The sequence below is a fragment of the Peromyscus eremicus genome, chromosome 17 (assembly GCF_949786415.1).
Source record: "Peromyscus eremicus chromosome 17, PerEre_H2_v1, whole genome shotgun sequence".
Lineage (NCBI taxonomy): Eukaryota > Metazoa > Chordata > Mammalia > Rodentia > Cricetidae > Peromyscus > Peromyscus eremicus.
The window spans coordinates 29,181,583-29,202,094 of NC_081433.1; positions in this window are offsets into that span (position 1 = coordinate 29,181,583).

Here is a 20,512-nt window from a genome sequence, read left to right on the forward strand (position 1 = left end):
AAAAACGTATCACCAAAGTATGTACCATATCACTACACCCTTGTTACCCTATCTGAGAGGGGATTTAGACAACTTAAAATGGTTTCGAGAACTGAGAATTTCAAAGGACAGTTGTGGACCATGCTTTTTAATTTCTGTATTTCATCAAGATATAGAAAAGGAGTCCAGACACTTGCATGTACACACATCTACAGCACTTATAACACACACACACACACACACACACACACACACACACACACACACTCACGCACACAAACAAGCATGATATTCAAGTTTCATGCAAAACAAAGACGAAGTAAAGGTATTGAGAACCTAGTGAGGCCAGTTCCATTTAAACACTAATGGTAATCTGATGATGAGGATAAAAATAGAATCAAATTGTATGTTGGAAGTGATGTAACTGAAATCATTGTTTTTAAAATATCACATTTAACAGATTTATTATAAAGATCACATAAACATTGCACACAATGTAGAGAATTAAGCATGGGATTGTGAAGAATAAACAAATTATTTGCTTATCCCCTACACTACTTTGATTCCATTAAAATAAAGATAAATGAGCCATCTAATTTCTATTCAGACCTGTGTTTCCTGTTCTAAGAAAGCAGAATATAAGAGAGAAGCCTGTGTCTCATTCATAAAAAGCTAGGACCTGTGTTTCCTGTTCTAAGAAAGCAGAATATAAGAGAGAAGCTTGTGTCTCATTCATAAAAAGCTAGGTAATTTGGGAAATTGTTTTTAATTTTGGATTATGAAGATAGCACTTGGCAGGCTGAAGTACTAATATGCAACATTCTTGCCACCATAAAACATTCACCACAGCTCTATAGCCTCCAAAATTCTACTCTGGGAATGCTTATATTATAGGAGAAGTGGTAATTCATGTCCTTGTCACTGTTCATTGAGTGTGAATGGTGTGAGATGGAGGACTACAGTGGTCTGACTATGATTCTATGGAGGAGCGGAGCACAGCAGACTCAACAGAGCACTAGACTTCTGTGCTGAGTTAGAAGTAATCCCAGGACACCCAATCCATGGTTTGTGACCTAGGGCCAGTCATCTCACTTCTCTCTGTCCCACTTTCCCCACCTCTCAAATTAATATTACATTGATTTATATAAGGATAATCTGGGAGTCGGAGAGTAGGATGTTAAAGTGCCCTTTTCCCTTTAAACCATAAAGAAAAAAAAATTAAAAAAGTATCTTCCACCTTATAGATAGTTTTCGCTTGTTTAACTGCTGTATAAGTATTTTTAGTGGGGTTAATTGTAAAAGACACTAGTAAAATACAGTTGTTTTTTTTTGTTTTGTTTTTTTTTGTTTTTTTTGTTTTTTTGGTTTTTCGAGACAGGGTTTCTCTGTGTAGCTTTGCGCCTTTCCTGGGACTCACTTGGTAGCCCAGGCTGGCCTCGAACTCACAGAGATCCGCCTGGCTCTGCCTCCCAAGTGCTAGGATTAAAGGCGTGCGCCACCACTGCCCGGCTGTAAAATACAGTTTTAAGGACAAAATGCTTGAAGTGTCCAACTTATGTGTCCAACTTACATGATTTGAACTTTACACACTAAAACACATTTTTGTGTTCTGCTCCAAGAAAATGAGTCTCTAAACAGCTACTAATGCTGAGAGAAATGGAAAACAATTCAGTGAAGTCTACTTAGCATGGCAATTTAAACGTACCTCTGACTATGATACGTAACTCACAAGGGAACATTTCAGTATAATGGTAGTCAAAAATGTGCTGGTTAGGAAAAATGTCCATTTGAACTGGACGGTTTTCCTGTTGTTTTGTGGAAAATATAGGAGTCAGTGTTTCATAGCATTAGGTGTCAAAGACCATAGCAATTGAATTTCAGGAGTGATGAAAGATACAGCAGTCAGATGGGATGCATCCTGAGACGGGTATCTGGCCAAATATGACATAAAAGAGGAGCCAGAATGGGCAACAAAGGGATCCACATCCCAGTCAAATAAGTATTATTAAAATGTGAGCACTTCTAAAAGGAAGGCTCAGCTATCTATCAGTCACCATTGCCTTATACCTCCTATTCAATGAGGTGAAACTTGAATTTCAGTTTTGATATTTATTTAGCACAACTTTGGTCATTTAACAGGAACACCGATTTAGTTGTTTAACTTGAAGGTGACTGAATTCTTAGATTGCCTATATTATAGGTAGAAAAAAATGGCCATGGAAGTGTACTTTTAAAGACATCTGAGAAGGTTTTCAGGCCACTATTTGTTTTACCAAGAACTAAAAGAAAAAAGACAATCTTAGGCACCATTTTAAGACTACAAGCAAGCGTTGCCTATTGGCAAGGACTACTGCCCCCACACAGCATGGGGAACAGGAAATTAATCTTTAAGGAAAACACAGACTTGCCAGAAACACAGTAGGGAAACTGACTGTTGGAAGCAGAAGGCCCACACTATTTAGAATAAAATAGCACATTTTCAGAAGATTGGTAAGAAAGGAAATCTGGAAAGAGTGAGAGTCACTAGCTTTTATCGCTACAGTAAGCAGTAAAAGTTTTAGGGATCAAGCATGATCAACAGAGTATGTCCCCTGCCATCTTCGTGACAAATTTGAAAACACAAGTGATTGTGAAAATTATTGAATTTCTTTTATTTAATGTATTAACTTATTTTACATCGCAAAATGTAAACCATGGTTTTGACAAAACATGGCATATCAAGTTGTAGTGAGAATAAGCACCCCCTGCTTGTATTAAGCCTAGGCAGGCAATCTAGTATGAGGAATAGGTTCCCAAGAGCCAGGAAAAACATTAGGGGCAACCCCTACTCCCATTGTTAGGAGTCCTACAAATAGACCAACTACACAACTGTCACATATATGTAGAGGTCTTAGCTCAGTCCCATGCAGGCTCCCTAGTTGTTGGTTCAGACTCTGTGAGTTCCTATGAGCCAGGTTAGTTGTTTCTTTGGGTTTTCTAGTGATATCCTTGACCCCTCTAGCACCTACAGTCCTTCTTCCCTCTCTTTAATTCTCTACTGTAAGTCATTTTTCTAGTTTGACATTGATCAGAATTCAAGGAATAAATGTCCATTTTTTTGTCTTAACATTTTCATTTTGACATACAATTTTCTATGTTTACTACAGTGATGGGAAATTTGCTCTGTTTTGATTGTTTCTTGGATATGAACAAATATGGTTGGTCACTTTAGTAAACATGTTTTAATACAGCTTATGATACTTTAAATGATGTAAACAGAAATGACCAAGTAGAGAACAACAAAATCTGCCTTAAATTAGCTTTTGTTCAGGACATTAGTAAATACTGATTATCAAAATTAAGAAAACAAAAGCAGTAGGCTGATAATTATGCTTTAATTGTCCAGAATTATTTAGTACCAGTTTTTGTGTAGCAAGCTAGATTGAGAAAGGGGTACGACCTTAACATCCAATGGCACATAAAGAGAGTTGGAAGCCTGAAGAGTTGTCCCACAGTGTGACTAGTGCAAAGGTCTTTTCACCAGGGCCTAATGGATGTCCTTATATGTTCTGATCCTAAACTTTGGACTTCTCTCTTATTAGTATTTCATAGGGACCATAAAAGAGAGCACAGACACACAGAGAGATGAGTAGAACCATGCAGGAGATCATGGTCTGTGCAATGGGGGATCACTTTAACCACCATTCCTTCTACTTATCCAACTAGTAACCACCATTCCTTCTAATAATCCAACTAGTAACCACCATTCCTTCTACTAATCCAACTAGTAACCACCATTCCTTCTACTAATCCATCTAGGCACACTTGTATCGTGTGTGTAGTTTGCTTTCACACCCATCAAGGTCATCATTACATGGTCCTAGTAACCTGAATGGGGTTATGGGGGTGAAAAAGGACAGGCACATGTACATACAGCTGGCATTGGGTAGGGTATACTCACTCTAATAGAACAGAACCTACTATGCAACAACCTGAGACCCCAGAGAGTCTGTTATGTACAGCAGGAGAGGGTTAGTTAGTGGAAGGTTAGTTAGTCCCAGTGAGAGGACTTTGTAGGTGAGCAATCACCATTTCCACTCATCCAGGAAGAGGAAGGTTCAGTTGCTAGTTTTTGCATACTCTGCCAATATCTGGACAGCAACCAGAGGAAGGCTTTGCAAATTCCCATGGGCCTCAGGCTTTGGCCTTTGTTAACAATAAATATTAACTCAGGACTTCATCTCCTCCCTACACATCCACTCAGGGCTTCATCAACTCCCTCTGCATACCAAAGTCGAAATATAAAAGACAAAGATTGGCCGGGAGGTGGTGGCGCATGCCTTTAATCCCAGCACTCAGGAGGCAGAGCCAGGCGGATCTCTGTGAGTTCAAGGCCAGCCTGGGCTACCAAGTGAGTTCCAGGAGAGGCACAAAGCTACACAGAGAAACCCTGTCTCGAAAAAAAAAAAAAAGACAAAGATTGAAGTCATTTTTTTTCATTTTTGTTCTTTCTCCTCCTGTTGTTTTTTACATCCCAACATAAGCATACTTTCAGTGTGAGTTTGAAAATAAAAAAAAGATAAAAATAAAAATTACATAGGTTTCTCACAGTTAACAGCTAATTCTGGTTTTTAAATATATTTATAATAAAGTCTTGTGATGCTTATTATAAACTCATTTGATTATAATTCACTTCTTATCACCTTAAACCCAAGTGCAGTAGTAGGCATAGTATAAAGGATATTTGAAATTTAAACTCACTTTTAGGAATATACCGTGATTTCTGCTGGACATTTACTTGGAGACTTATAGGTAGAAATTAGCTGAAGCTGAGATGAATCTCAATTCAACAGAAGTAAAGAGTGGATTTTGGGTGTAATCATAATACCGCTTAGGACATTCGTATTGCATTTATGGGCTTCATTAAGTAATTCAATGAATATCTGATAGTTGGATGGATGAGTGAATATGTATGGAAAGTACATGACTTAGGCAAGTAGAAATCTATTTTAGAAAAGAGTAAAAAGAAATTGAATTTTATGTGACTCAACTTAGCAATTTGCAATCATAATAATACTTTTTAATTTTGCAAATTGGAGACACAGTAGGTGTCCCAAGTCATTTATTAATATTAGGACAGGTGATCTTGAACTTTAGAGACTGTTGTCTTTAAAATCATATCTCTAATTTACATTTCAATTATCAATCCAAGTCCTGGCACTCAAGTGGATTGAAACTTTTCTGGGTCACATTAAATATTGTCTAATTTATCAGCACCATGTTACAGAATTATTGTGGCCGAGTACTGAAAATCACTGCAGCAAAAACTAATACTTTTATTAAAGTGTAGAGGTTATGATGAATTCTTGTGTGAATGTTACCTGGGAGACATGAACAAATGGGTATTCACCATAGAATATCACAATAGGCAAGATACACGAGTCTACCAAAATCCAGATTGTTGAAGCTGTGAGTTTATCTGCATCATGTAAGGGTGTAAGGGTGACAGGTCCCTTATAGGAGAATGGATGGCTGGAAGACATCTACAGAACTGCAAAATCTTCCTCAGCATGGGTGAGGATTTGGGAAAGGTGCACCCTGGAGCTCCCTACACAGCTTGCCCTCTGTCCCACTGAGTAGTCTCCTCTCTCTTACCAAATGTTTGGTGCTTTTAGAATGTCAAGAGCCTTTTGAACATTTTAACTTTCTGAGCGTCTTAAAGTCTCCTGATTTATGAATTCCTCATGCTTTCTAATTGTGTTAGCACCTTGTGTCTTAAAATTCCCATCCCCATTATATCAACCAGATATAATAAGGATCCATAGTTAGCTATCTATCTTATTTTCATATATACATCTCACTATGCCATATAGGTCTATTTGGGAATTCATGTGTGGGTAAATGTTAACAACTGAACTATTGCTTATAAGATCTGGAGAGGAAAAAATTAATTTTATCCAATAGAGTGACACTGGGTATATCACCCATTCCATGACAGCCTTCATATACAAAAGTAGTTGACCAAAATATACTGAACTCCTCAGTTTTCTATGTGCTTTTATTTGGTTCCAGTTTTTTTTTTAATGTATGATTTTATTACATTTTCTTGGTTGGGGAGGTTGTATATTGGATTTTGTTTTTTGAAAAAGAACTTAAAGATGGGTGGGTAGGAAGGGGAAGAGGATCTGGAAGGCCTTGGGGGAGAGGCAGCATATTATCAAAATAAATTTGAAATTGAAATTGTTTTAAATAATAAAAAAATTTAAAAAATATTGGCTGTATTGAGATACCAGCTCATAGAGATCCTTATCTTTCTCTAGCAATGACATGAGGAAAGTTTTCAGTGCATTCTTGATGCAATATGCTGCCTCATCACTGGCTAAACAATGCCATGGAGGGAACCATTCAAAGCCATGAGCTTAAATAAAGCTTTTTCTCTCTATGAAATGAGTCGCTCACTTATTTGGGCAACATGATGGATAGCAACCAGAAGCTAAATATTCAAAAGAAGGAGGATAATGAAAGCGTATTTTGCATTTAGATAAAGTAGCATTGTAAAGCCTCATTGAAAAACCTAAGCTTCAATCAACCAGGAGACAGAGATTCAAGGTCAAATGAAATTAGAGAAGCGAAGAGAAGCAGGTTCCCAAGGGCACATGGACTTGTGTGTCTCTAGAGAAACATTATTATCTTTCAACCAGACCTTCTTCAGCTCATATAAAATGGTGTTTATACTTATACCTGATTAAGATTTTTTTCTTTGTGGTATCTATTTCTACCTCTGAGTTAAATATTAATTTGTTTAATTTTGGTCATTTCCATTAAAACTGATGGCATATAAGGACAGGGAAGTTGGGTGGTTTACACTTATCACTCCCTATAGTAGAAAAGGTGGGTGCTTAATACCATTATTGAATAATTAAATAATGTGGTCCCTGTATATCTAATGATATTATACATTCAGCAGGTGCTCAAAAATATTGTATTGCATTAATTTGCCATTGTTCCTTCATTTCTTACGTACATGTTTTAAAATGATAATATCAACAGAATGTGGTTTATGGAGTCTTAAGTTTTTGCTGTCCATTTTGCCATATACTATTATATCATTCTAAACATTTCGTTCCTTTTTATTAGTTATATAGTTATCAGAGGGTAAATTCAGTAAAACGTATACATGTTAAACATGTCAATGTATACCAATAATTTAGAAGTATTTTTAGGACTTATTTTTAAAGAGTTAAACAAGGGAATAAATTTCTAAAAATTCAGACTGTGAAAATAAACTCAATTTTTGCTGAAACAAAAATACATCAATTGAACCTAGAAATCATCTTATAGATTATCTGCCAACAATAGGTCACTCAGTCCTGTGGATTAAACCAGGAATGAACACATGTTAGTCAAGCACTACACCAGAGAGTTGCATCTCCAGCTCTTTTTTAATACGTAGTTTTGAAACAGGGTCTTATTAAGTTCCCCAGGCAAACTCACTCTGTGAAATTGCAGTTTATGTACAAGCAGGCATAACTTCCAATTGTTTAATATCCTTAAAAGAGTTAGAAATGAAAAGAGCTAATTAAAATAGTTCCTAGGTAAAGATAACTATGAAGATGTTAACTAAATCTAACTTAAATACCTTTCATTGGATGACATACAAACCTATATAGATGTTAAGTAGAACATTTAACAATCAATTATTGAATTAATTTTGCCATAAACAAGCTGAGGAATCATAGCTTCTATGAACACATGCACTGGGACACATGCTAACTGGTTGCACACAACTTGTTCAGATGGTTCTCTCAGGCTATCATCCTGTTGGCTCTTTTGATTAGAACCACACAATAAATTCATTCAGTGTATAAGCTATTTTGAGCTCAAAATTTACAAAATTTTAAGTTTATAGAAATTCACCTCTTTAGGACTCCAAGAGGTCTATATTATAGGCTATAAAGGTCTAATTATGGCTGCTACCTAATGATTATAAAGCCCTTAATCATATTATAAATAGGTGGAAATTTTAGATTGAATTCAGTTGTCTTAAAATAATTTTGTTCAACCAAAAACTAGTAAAATATTGGAAATGTGATTACATACACACAAATACACACAGAGAAAAACATTTTTTCAAAACCAGTGTTCTGAGAGCAACAGGAAATATACATAGCCAATTTGATGTTTATCTGTTCATTTGTTTAATAGTCCTTATTTATTAAGTTTATTATTTTAGAAAAAAAGTATATTGAATAAATGGAACATAAATTATAACAAAATTATTTAATTAAAAGACAAACTAATATAAAAGCGAGATATCTAAAATTTTTGAAACATTTTATTGATTTAATAAATAGTATACCATTCACTAGATTATTTCTCTAATAAAAAATTAGTATAAAATCCAATGGCAGCATGTTCTCATATCATGTGCTTTGTATGTTCACAGAATTGATGGCTCCCTCCCAGACACATTAATTCAGAGTTTCTTTTTATAATACCTTAAATTAATGTCTCTATATTTTTCTACCGGAACATGAAACAAGTGAAGTAATTTATTATTTACTTGTGCCTACTCAAATAATGTTCTCTAACATAATAATCTAAAATCCTTTTCAGTATGATGCATTTAAACACTGAATGCTTATCTTCAAAGGAAAGGGACTTCACAAAAGATAATATTAACAGAAATTGTATGAATTTGCCATATGCCAAATATCAGTGCCCTTGAGTTATGACAGATGTTCATGCTTTGAATCATCTGATCCTTACCCAAACCAGAAAAAAAGTTGTATTACCATACTTCTTATTTAAGGGTAATAACAGTGATATTCAGAGAGGTTAAGAAGCTTCTCCTATTGCAAATGAGAGAAGATGCAAGAAGGGAGTCCCTTCTCAGTCAATGCTAAAAGTCATGTGACCATGAGAAAGGCTCTAGCTCAGATTATTGTTCTTAATTATCCATGACTCCTCCTACCTAAATATGAGTGTCAGAACCCCCTTTGTATAACCAACAGGTAAAATACCAAGAAAGTGAACACACTCAAAGTCAAACACATAAATAAATATATAAAGGTTATTTTGATTGATGTCTACAGATTGATAGGGTAGTTACGATGCCATTATAATTTTCTAAAATACACCTCAATATTGTTCCAATAGTTATCATGGTTTCCTACTATGTGCAAAACGTTGTCAGTTATATATCTATACACATATATGTGTATAATATTGATAATTGTCTCACATTTTCCAGAGGTATATAGCTTGTATCAATGAATAAATATATAAAAATCTGAATCTGTGCCTCCCCACTGAGGCACTGTACATCTGGCAGTAGGGCAATTAATTTTTGTAGCAAATGTAATATTTCTTGTGGATGAGTAAGCATGGCAAAAACAGACTTGATTGGCGTCAGAAGATATCTATTCTTTCTTACGCATGCTTCTAAGTTTTCTCAGGATTTCACATGGAAATCTACTTTTTTTCTTACTCTACAAAACATATTGCTAGCACCCTTCCAAAAAAAGTGAAAAAAGTGCAACAGACTTCATGAATATTTCCAGTCAAAAAGTACATTTCTAGGGGAAGTATCACCAAGTCAAAAACTAACTCACTGTAGTAAGTAAGGAAAAAGGACCTAAAGAGAAAACTGGTAAGTTGCTCACAAATGTTATAGTGAAGACAGACCTTGGAATAAAAAGATAAGGATTAGAATGGTCCAGAGCCAGAATTCACAGGCTTGTTTGCTGTCTTTCATGACAAACATACAGGAGGCGTTGTTGCGTTCTCACACACTCGTGTTTTTTTTTTTTTCTTTTCTTTATTCTTGCATACAATACATGTCAACTGCTATTTCTTCTCCCTCCACCCCTCCCAGTTTCTGCTCACCTCCCTTCTACCCCCAAATTCACCACCCCCCTCCCTTTCCCTTAGAAAAGAGCAGACCTCCAAGGGATAGCCACAGAACATAGCATTACAAGATGCAACAAGACTAGGCACAAACCTTCATATCATGGCTGGCAGAGCCAACACAGTAGGAGGAAAAGGCGTCCCTATTGCAACAGACTAAATTGTAAGTAAAGATGGTTTTTAACAAACCCCGGCCTTTTTCAAGACAGAGACCGCCCTCAAGACTGCTCCATGAACACAGGGTTGAGGACCATAGTGCTAACAACCACAGCAGCTACATCGTGGTAGGTTTGATAGGGTTTATCCCATGAGGAAGCTATAAGCTAATCACACATGTGAGAATGAAGAGTGCAGCATAGTGACCAGCCAGCAATGTGGGTGCAAGGTTGAGGACCAGTGAGTGAGGCAAGTAGTGGCAGACGGTGGAGGTCAGCTGTAAACACAGTCGGTCAGAGATGAGAGGACTAGGGGTTCTTCAACTGAACCCCACACCGGGTAGGCAGCATGCGAACAGAGCAGAATCACCCCCTGTCTGGAAGAGTGGAACAGGCAGAGTGTGGGACTCTCTAACTGGCCAGCTAAGAAAATTACCTCCGTGAGTTCCAGGAAAGGCGCAAAGCTACACAGAGAAACCCTGTCTCGAAAAACCAAACAAACAAACAAACAAACAAATAAATAAATAATAATAAATAAATAAACAAATAAACGAATGAATAAACAAACAAACAAACAAACAAACACCCTAGACAAAGAAGTTCCTCTGCGTTTTCCTGTCTTGGGATCCCTCTCACTCTTGGGATCTTCTTTCACGTTCTGAAAGCTCACTTTTTAAAACGTGTTTACACTTTCTGTATTATGGCCATGTGATTCATCTACACCAGCATGCAATCACAAAGGAGAGCCACTGTCTCAGGCTGGCTTTGGGGACCAGTTTAGTTTTGGGGGCCCTCAGGTCCCTGCTTCAAGCATAACTGCACCACCATTGTTTTATTTTTTCCCCCTTCTCTCTTCTATTTAAATGTCTTTTCTGCTCTCTTATGGCATGTGAGACTAGTTTCAAATTCACTACAATGGTATAAATTTTTTTCTTTAAAAATACTTTCATTTGTGTCTTTGGATGCTGGCTCAGTCACTCAAGTGCTTGCCTGGCAAGCGTGAGGCCCTAAATTCAATCCTCTATAATCCACACATTTTTTTTTTTTTTAATGCCGTGCATGTCAGCAGACTTGTGATGCCAGTGATGGGAAACAAGAGACAGGTGGCTACCTGGAGCTTACTGGACACCCAGCTAGCTTAGTGAGCAAATTCTGGTCAATAAGACTCCCTTTATCCAAAATCAATATGTACGTGAACCGAGAAAAGACAGTCAAGGCTTTCCTCTGGCCACCACAGGCGTGTTCATATTTATGTGTGTACCTATCCTTGTATATACGCAAACGAACACCCATACACACACACACACACACACACACACACACACACACATGCTTGCACTTTCATTTAAATTGATGCAATGAGTTGACTATGTTTAACAAATCACAGAAAGAATAAATGAATATATATATATATATATATATATATATATGTATATATAGCCTGGAGAAACAGATTAATATGTGGGAAACACATTAAGTAAGAAATAGATTTATGACTACGCTGTCAAAGAGTAAAACGTACCAGTTGAGAAGGTGAGCGCTCCAGACAGAACTCAGATGCTAGATGCTGGTAACACAATTTACACAGAGGATACCTGCCTTCACTGTAGGACGAGGAGATGCTTAGTTACTGGACTCCAAGGAGTCAGTGGTCTAGGAACATCAGTCTAGACTTCTTAGATGAGCTCTATGTGAGTATCAGATACTCAAGGAATATGATGAAGGGAAAGATGGCTCTCTGAATAACTTGTAGAGTTATTTCAGGCCTGCTTTAGACATCCCCATGATTTCTGCTTCAAGCTCCTGCATTAAATTACTGCCCTAAATTCCTTTAATGACGAATTATGAGATGAAATGAGTCCTTTCCTCCCCAAGTTGCCTTTGGTTATGGTGTTAGTCACAGCAAAGGAAAGCAAATAAGGATAGACCCTTAACTTACTTCCGTATTATTCAAAATGTAGTGATTGAATATTTGCATAGTCAATGCTGTTCACCCTTAGTAGTGTATTTAGAAAGAATGGTCTGTCTGATTAAAATAGACACAGAATATTATTGCATTCAGGAAGATCAGACAAAGCATTGCATATGTCTCTTTATGATCAGGTTCTAATGAAGTATCCTGACTATTTTTAAATGTCTGTATTCTTTTGCTTATTCCTAGTCATTATATATGTATATATATATATATATATATATATATATATATATATATATATATATACATACATAAACCAGTTTGCAGTTATTATGATAAAATAAAGATAAATGAGATCAGATACAAATTATGTTTAGTATTCATAGTTAATAGCCTACTAATAGTCGTAAGTTGATTTTAGTGTTTTCCTGTTCCGTGGTTATACAAGAATAGACTTATTATTTTTAGAAAATGCCATCTTCTCAAATGTACTTTATATGAATTATATAACTTAGATATTATTTTAGTAATTCAATTCCCATTTAACTGTCTCTTAGCAACTTGAAAATCTTAGTAATGAAATAAATGTAAGTTTGCATTTGCATTTCGATTTTATTTACAAACTCAGCATAATGACTCTAAATTATGTGAATCTTCATTACTCAGTTTTGTGCAATGCAATTTTGGTGAGGACTCTGTAAACGACATTCCTCATGGGTGATCAAGTAAGCATGATTGATCATTTTCTCCCTTTCACATCATTTTGAGCTGAGAAGTTTTGCCTAATCCCCTGTTCGTATGACTACATTTAAAAGCAGGGATCATGTGTTATTCAGCCAGCACATCCTCAGTGTGTGCATCTCTTCATGCTTACAATACAATGCTTGCCTAGTTATATTGGAATCTATCCAAGGAAGTTGCACTGAGCTGTGTCCTATTTCATTCTAATCTGCTAAATTAAAGACTCTGTAAAGAACAGGTGCATGAAGGCATGCTTGAAGCATTAAGCAAGTGTCTCCGGGTTGCTGCTTCCAGGAGACTGCACTCAGGGATCCATGCATCAAGGATACAAAATCAGATGTTAGAATGGTTGGATTCAAATTCACTTATGCCAGTCTATTCTCATGTATGGATAAATTAAAAGTGATTTATTCCATATTAATTTAGCCAACATACAGTTACTGCTAGTACCAATACCATCTATTTTCAAGACAATGACCTTGATGTGCACTGTAATTAAGTGAACTATATGGTTCATAGGGGAACAATAATTTATGAGACACATTCACCTTCCTCAACACATTATTTACAATTCACCTGGAAGAACATTGATATCCATTTAATCAAAATGGATAGATAGATCAGATAGTCAAGGGTGAGGATGATATACATTTTGGAGAGAGGCATGCAGATTTTTGTAATAGAGACATGAAAAAAAACTGATAACCAACAAAACTCACAACCCTATTGTCATTAGTTGATGTAACCAGGTGTCAAGTCCCCTCAAGCCATTTTAACTCTGTATGAATCTTATCCCTTCCTCATATCTAGATCTTTCTGCCTGGCCCTTGAAGAGGGAGGATGGTTGCCTCATATCTATCATGTACATACAAAGATATCAACACTAGAGAAGTCTCTGCCCTGCTTCTCTCATTTCCAGCTACCTGAATGGTTCCCCGAGGATGCTCGGTCTGTACCATAGCAACACATTTTCTCAGGCTATGTCACAGAACATCATTAGAATTTTCTTCTAGAATTACAATGCCAAGCATATTAATATACTACCAGCTCACTCTCCGATAACTGGAGAGACAGAAAAAGTGAATATAATTTAGAGTTAATACTACTATTATGTGAATGATTGATGATGAGTTCTAGGATATATAGAAGCCAATGTTGGAAATTTCACTAATGAATAAAGAGGGAGGAACTGATAATGTCAGTGAATCATCCCCAAATAATTATTGCATAAAGATGAACAACATTTGTGTTTATTAGCCCATGAAAGAAGAACCCGGCTCACAAGGGCCCCACACAGTTCTTAGGACTCAATATCTTTGAATGCAACTGGATTATGAAGCAATCTTTACCAAATAAGAACTGATTTGTGTATTTATCGCTATTTAATTAACTTCCATTGTTAAAATGTATAATTTTATTTTGCACAGATAACTCTTTTCTCACTATCTTTTTGGGATCTAAGGATGTGTTCTCCACATTTTGATAAAGCTATCTCGATTTAATATACATATTTAAACGGGTGTTGCTTGTTTTGCTTCTAGCAATGTCATTATTTACACAGAACAAGCTTACCACAAAGGCTTAAATAATTAATTTCAGTTTACTTCCTAGCAGCGGAAAGAATAGTACTGAGAACATAGTTCAACTTATCATTTTTCAGTTACATTATGTTATCTAAAATATCAACAAGCAATGTTACCAGTCATCACAAATATTTAACACTTTCCTTAATGATTTGCCCCATTAGGGTGCAAAGGAATAAATGAGGGAGGGTATGTTTAGGTGCTTAGTAAACACAAGCTAAAATGTCACCTTTATTTAAAGTCATAGAAGTTATAAAGGACTTGTGTACAGTCTCCTGTTCATGGCACACTGAGCCAGTATTGTCCACTGTAAACCTTTTCTCTCTAGTAAGTACTGTACCATATACATTCCTCAGGAATAGGATTTAATAATATCTTGAATTCAGCAAAGACTGAGACGCTTCACAGTTTTTAATTTTGTTTTATTTTGTTTGATTTTTTGTTTGTTTTTTTAATTTAGTTATTCCAGGACAGGATCCACACTATAGCTCAGCTTGCCAAGGAATTAGTATGTAGACCAGGCTGACCAACCATGCCTAACCTGCCTAGGCCTCTTCATTGCTGGGCTTAGAAGCATGAGTTACCATGCCTGACTTTACTTTACTGGCCCCTTATGTTACTGAAGCTAATGAAACCCACAGGATATTACTTTGATGACAGCAGCATTTGATTTGGTTTGATGAACTAAAATTTCTGGCAGATCTTTATTAACTTCCTTCTCATTTTATGTTTTTTATTTTCAGATTCTCAACCAAAGAAAGTAGTTGAGGCTTAGAAAAGATCCTGTGACATAACAATGAGAACACAGATTTCATATGCATGGGTACCACAGTAGCTTCAATTGTTTTCCCTTTGTATATGCTCATTTGCTATGGAGTTACGTCAAGACAGACTGTAAGACCATTGTAAGTTTCCCAGAGTCTAAACAGATGTATATTGACAGAAAACCCAGGGCTTAGGATTAGTCATTTTGTTCTGTTCTGTGCACTGGGTTTCTGCTGAAATGACTTAAGGAAAAGCTACCATGGGTAGTATTGAAGCACAAAAAGCATGGTTCAAGGTGTGATCATACATAGACTGCTTTACCGCTGCTATACCTCATGAAGGTAGCATGAAGAGTGTTCTGTAAAGAGAAGGATCCAGTTTAAAAAAAAAATCACCATGCAGAATGCCCATTTAAGATATGGCAGAGAAAGGTAAAGACAGCCAGACAGTCATTGGGCAAACACCAGGAGGGGATATTCAGGGCAATCATTTTAGAAAATAGAAATTGTATGTTTTCCATGGAAATATCTTTTATACTTCAATATTTCAATAGATATTACAAAGTATGACTTACATAGTACGAAGTATGCCTTTGTACTGTGGGTTTTCACTTACAGAAACCACCCTGTATATTTTAAAATGTTGTAACACTTAGAGGAAAGGCCTAATAAAGAAACCCTTCTTTAACAACACAGGAAGAAAAACAGAGAAACTGGAAATTATAGGACTGCTCAGTGTACTAAAATCATTTTTATGACAATTATCTGAGAAAAACAAAGAGAAATCACTAAAATATCGAATATAAAGCAAAAGACATTAAAAATTCAGAAATAAATGAGAGCAGCAACAAAACTGAATTCACACAAAGGAAAGAATTAGTAGTAAGACTTGAATTTTTAAAAATCACTCTCATCTATCAATAAATAAATTAAAATAAAATATGATAGTTTTAATTGTGAGGGAAATATCATGGTAAATAATTATTTTTCTATGATTCATTCATTTACCATGAAGATGCTTTTAAACAGCCAAGGCAGGTCTGTGGCACAAGGACAGCTAAAGTCTTCTAATGCACATGTCTGTCCTGATCAATTTGGAGATGCTGTCTGGGGAGATAGATGGAGAGTGCTTCTCCTCGGTTCCAGGGGATGGCATGCCATGATTGATTACAGGATGGAAGGCTGACTCACTCAAGCACAATTGCCTCTATCTACCATGCTTTCTTCATTTCAAAGGAGAAGTAAATTAAACATTAGCACTGTCATTTCAGTGGAAAATGCCTTTTTTGAGAACCAGATCTGATGTGTCACATCAACCTACACACACACCATCTGATATATCTTCCTCTAAACTAGTACAAGGCATAGACTAGGCAGGATGTTTTCTCATACAGTTCTTTCTCAGTGTGTGTGTGTGTGTGTGTGTGTGTGTGTGTGTGTGTGTGTGTGTGTGTGTGTTTATTTGTATTTAGTGTTCTCATTGTGCATTACTGAATGTTGCATTAGAAGCCAGGCTTATAGGATCACTCAAACCTTTCTGCAGGAGGCATTTGGCTCCTGGAGTTGTGTAGGGTAAGATACTCTACATGGTCCAGAGACAAATGACTCACAAATGACATGCATGACATTAATTCCCAGGTCCAGCTGCACCAAAAATAAAGTACTTGCCATGAACCTAGCTGTCCACCACACCACATATTCCAGAAAAGAGAATGTGAGGAGCATATGATAGAGACCAATTTGTGATTACCCCAAACTAACTTAGTGGACAAAAAATAAAACTCAACTTCCTTCCCTTCCAAAAACCTTTAACTCTTCTGCTTTTTATAATATTGCAGGGAATAAAGTGTGTATATAGACATACTTGTTATTTATATAACATATAATTATAGTATGTAAAATCCTACATTTTCAGAAACCTATAATTCATATGAAATGCCTTTCAACCCAATCATATTCTATAAATTTACAGAAAAATGAAAGTGTTTCTATTTGTCTTCAAGACTTTCCATGTAATAAAAAGTATTTATTGTTAATCAATGAGCAAATACTTGACATGTATTCATCTATGATCTCCAAATTATTTTACTTTCTTTCAAAATAACATATGAAAAAACAAGTACAAAATGTAAATATTTTACTTTTATTTAATTAGGTTCCAATTCCTTCTAAAGACATCATTTTAAGGTCTGAAATTACATATTCCTTAAATTATTTCTTTACTTGTACAAAATATTTTCTTTTGTCGCAGTATGACTCTGTTAGAGATATGAAAGTTCAGTATCCTTTCTTGCTCTCAAGTAGCTAATGCTTTATGAATATTTAAATATAGACTTAAATTTTGTGGCTTAAATATTAAATACTAACATGTTATAGATTTAAGCTTGAAATGTATGTAAGAGAGTTTGTAGATTTAAATTTACAAAGTATGGATGGTTATTAGACATTAGATCTAAGTAAGAAAAACGAACATTGAATATTTGAATTTGAATAGATCCTAAAGAGGAAAAGTAGGATTTCAGCAGGCAAAAGGCATGGCCAACTATGACACTCATGTCCTTTGCATTATGCAGCTCACTGCTGTGGAGTAAATGGGTTGAGTTAAGATGAGCTTCTTTTATGGTACAGGTTTGAATTAGATTTGGGAGGGCTTATGTTTTAGGTTAATGTGCTTAAATTTAATATGAAAATAATTCACACATGTATAAAGGAGAAGACAGGAAGAACTGGAGCTAGTAGGCAGATAAATTATACTAATATAGCAGGGATATTAAAATAAGAATAGGGCCGGGCGGTGGTGGCGCACGCCTTTAATCCCAGCACTTGGGAGGCAGAGCCAGGCGGATCTCTGTGAGTTCGAGGCCAGCCTAGGCTACCAAGTGAGTTCCAGGAGAGGCGCAAAGCTACACAGAGAAACCCTGTCTCGAAAAAAAAACAAAAAACAAAAAACAAAATAAGAATAGAATTTATGAAGACAGTGGGGACATGGGTGTAAGAAGAAAAAGATAAGTAAGAAAAATGGGTGCTGAGGAGGTGAGTATGGGTATTAGAGTCATAGAAGGCAGAAACAGGGATCCCAGAGAAAAGCTGACTAGCTTAAGTAGCCAGGATTGGCAACCCCAAAATTCAACACCAAACCCTGCCTCAATGAATAAATAGGATAGTCATTGACAGGGACGCCTTGTGCCAGCCTCAAGTATACATGCATACACTTGCACATGTACCCACAGATAACATGTGTGCACGTGTGCCCACACACTTTCATGAACACAGGCCTAAGTTCTTGGATAAAGAGGATCATATTACAAAGTGATTTTATTTTAAGCAAATGGTAAAATTGAAAATACATCTTATGGATTATTTAGAGACAGGCAAGATAAATGAAATGTTTTGTTCACTGTGTCTGAAACAATTTCTATGATATAATAGAATTTCATAATTCATAGATAAAGAACGTAAAATAACTTCTAAATAGCTTCTGGGATAAGTATTGGATTAGACAGTTTTGCACGTATTGTTGTTTGTGTGATCAAAATAAATGATGACTAATATTGTATTTATTTATATATAAGGAAACTGGGAGAGGTGAGATTCACTTAAAGTTTTTTGATAAACAATTTGTAAGAATTTAGCAAGTAAGTTTTCAAAAATCTTGAGACAGATTTATTTTTATCAGTATGGTCTAGAATAGTGGTTCTCAACATGTGGGTCTTGAACCCCACAGGAGTCACATATCAGATATTTACATTAAGATTCATAAGAGTAGAAAAATTACAACTACGAAGTAGCAAGAAATAATTTTATGGTTGGGGGTCGCCACAACATGTGGAACTGTATTAAAGGGTCCCAGCATTAGATATGTTGAGTACCACTGTCCTACATGAAATAGGATAATTCCAATTAACTTAAGTCTCCATGCAAGGAAAAGAATGCTTAAAAGTCAGAGAATACATTTGGAAGTGCTCTGAAAATGTCATGACTTAAGTCACTCATGGACTTAGACACTTTTACCAATAAATCATCAGCCTTTAATCATGCAGGCCATCAGGAAATTAGTAAACTTTAACTTTAGCATTTAATGAATGATTCTTTAAATTCTTGTATTTATACAGCTATTTGCCCTGTCAAATATAAATCAACTCCTCACATCAATTATGCATGCACCATTCAACTCAGTCCCTCGGTGGCATCTCTGTTATTGACAGACCTTTAGATGATTAAACTTCATAATATTTCTTTCTTCTAGTTAAATAATCCTTAAATCCTTTAAAAGCCCTCTAAAAATTATTACTTGTGACTCCTATATTCTGCTGTTTCCCCCCCCCTTTTTTTTACAAAGATACTAGGGATAGTGTAGTAACACAATTTCTCTCATATCTGTCACACAACTTACAATTTACCAAAACTTTTAATACTTACTATTTTTAAAGAGAGTAAATGAAAACCGAGTCAAAAATAATTCTGTAATGTATTTTAATATCCTTTACTTTATTCTTACCATGAAAAGGTTACTCTCTTTACCAAAAGTATATTAATATATTAAATATATATTAAATAAATATATTAAATATATATTAAAATTAAAATATGTGTTATGGAAGTACCACATTACACCCCATTAATATGCATACTTTTTTGTGTTTTTATGTATTAGTTAAATAAATTGAAAAATAGCAGTGTAAATATATGGAACTATGTATTAATTTAGAATTTTGTCATTTAATTTTTCCCTATTGAAGTTTGAACTTCCATACTTGATTTTATGCTCTATTTAAAGAGCAAAGAAATATGTTGGATACTCTATTCCTGCTTAAAGAGGACCTGGAAAAAGATGACACCATGAGACATGCTATCATGAAACAGGGAAAAATCTCATGGGGCTCCATCCCTAGACAAAACTACAGACAACTAAAGATGGTCGAGAAAGGGAGAATTAGTCATTCTCAGAGATAAGACATTTTATTGCTTATACAAGTCCATGTAGCCATCCATGAAATCATATAAACAACACTAACTGCTCTCTGCAGGTTGTACTTACACTTTTATGCATTTATATAGATATAATAAGAATTAAAGAAAAGGGGGCCATTAATTTAAGGAGAGGTGGGGTACATAGAAGGGTGGGATGAAGAAAAGGAAGGGCAGTTAACAATTGGTTATATTTTAATTAAAATAAATATGTATGAAAAATAAAAAAAAATGGATACTGTTTTTCTGTAGCTTCCAATTATGCGTTATTATTTTCTTAATATATTTATTACATTTATTTAATTGTTCATGGGTGGGGTGTAGGTGCACACACGCCACAGTGAGAGTGTGAAGATCAGAGGATAACGTGCAGGAGTCAGCTCTCACCTTCCGCCATCCTGGACTCTAGGGATTGTTTGCTTTTACATACTGAACCATCTCACCAACCCTGAACTATCTTATTTTGAAGTCTGAAATCCGAAGGATTTAAAACTATTAGAAAATAAAATTGACTCACAC